Consider the following 1,200-nt stretch of genomic DNA (forward strand, 5'->3'; position numbering starts at 1 on the left):
AATTCACAGTTTATTGCTGCAAAGAGAGACTTGTGGAATCTGTTCTTATGATATCAGTGTTACAGTAATGACACTTGAGCCATAAACAGTGGAAAGTCTTACAATATCTTACACCCTTGGTAATAAGGATTCAAAATTTGACAAGAAAGGAAACATGAAAATGCAGAAAAGAAAATACTTTAAGATAATGCCTTGGTGTAGTTTGAATGCCCTCACTTTTTATGGCAAAAAAATTAATTTTTGTGGTTTTACTCTGCTTAACAGTTGTGGAGAAAAAAAATGTAGTTGTATCTGTTCTTGTTGGGGATGATGACTCGTCCACCATAAGCAAAGTGAGGAAAAATGTTGACCATGAGGTTGAAAAATGGTCAGACGTAGTCCATGCTGAAAGATCCTTTGGTAGCTCACTATACAGCATCAAGACCCAAAACAAAGCCTGACAGATATGGTGATACAGTATTTCCAGCGATGCTTTGGTTACGCACTAAAGCAGAGTAAGGATGATGAAGAAGGTGTGCGAAATGGTCTGAAGTCTTTTGTGCTCCACGGTTATGGTGACCATTCTTCCTGTAGCAACTGGTGTAGCTTCTTAAAAAATTCTGCATCCTACAAACACAGAGGCCTTCCCCATGGCAAGGATCTGATGGACAAAAGCTTGAGGCAGTCTCTGGAAAAGATCCTAGAAGTAAGTACAGTGTACATGTATGGTGGAACAGCTCGCTCCTCACAAATTCCCAATTCCCACCATTTTACATGTAGTAGAGGAACACAACTCTTAGAAAATAGTGTTAGTGCTTATGATTGTATTCTAATTAATAACTGCAAGGAATAAAGTTATAAGTGTTAGGGGACTATCAAACTCTTTCTCAGTTTCACAAGCTTTTATGAGATACCAAATTTTAGTGAAGAAAAATCATTTGTTTCCTCAATTTAGATTTATGCTTCAAATGCCAAGAAGTTAGATGGTCAAACCAGGTAAATGAAGCACTCACTAACACTTTAGGAAGCAAACTCCAAAGATCAGACAGTACGGATCTAGTGAAAGCAATGACTTCCGGTGTTGCATGTGCTGTTGGCCAAAAGAACTCAGGCCAATCTAATGTTTCTCAGGTGAGCAGATATAATATTATGAGCATTTTGTACACTTCCCAATTTGTGAGATCCATAATTTGAACATTACACATTATCCGCCATGTCCAG

At 38.0% G+C, this 1,200-nt stretch overlaps 1 non-coding gene across 1 annotated transcript in view; it reads left to right on the forward strand.

Moving 5' to 3' along the window:
- The first annotated feature begins 323 nt into the window (after positions 1-323).
- The window catches only part of LOC111343304 (uncharacterized), a 2,901-nt gene continuing 2,024 nt past the window's right edge, over positions 324-1,200 (forward strand). Inside the window, exons 1-2 of the transcript XR_016001869.1 lie at positions 324-685; positions 935-1,110. This is a non-coding gene — a transcript (uncharacterized LOC111343304). The remainder of the gene's footprint in view (positions 686-934; positions 1,111-1,200) is intronic.

The sequence above is a fragment of the Stylophora pistillata genome, chromosome 1, assembly GCF_964205215.1.
Source record: "Stylophora pistillata chromosome 1, jaStyPist1.2, whole genome shotgun sequence".
NCBI classification, from domain to species: domain Eukaryota; kingdom Metazoa; phylum Cnidaria; class Anthozoa; order Scleractinia; family Pocilloporidae; genus Stylophora; species Stylophora pistillata.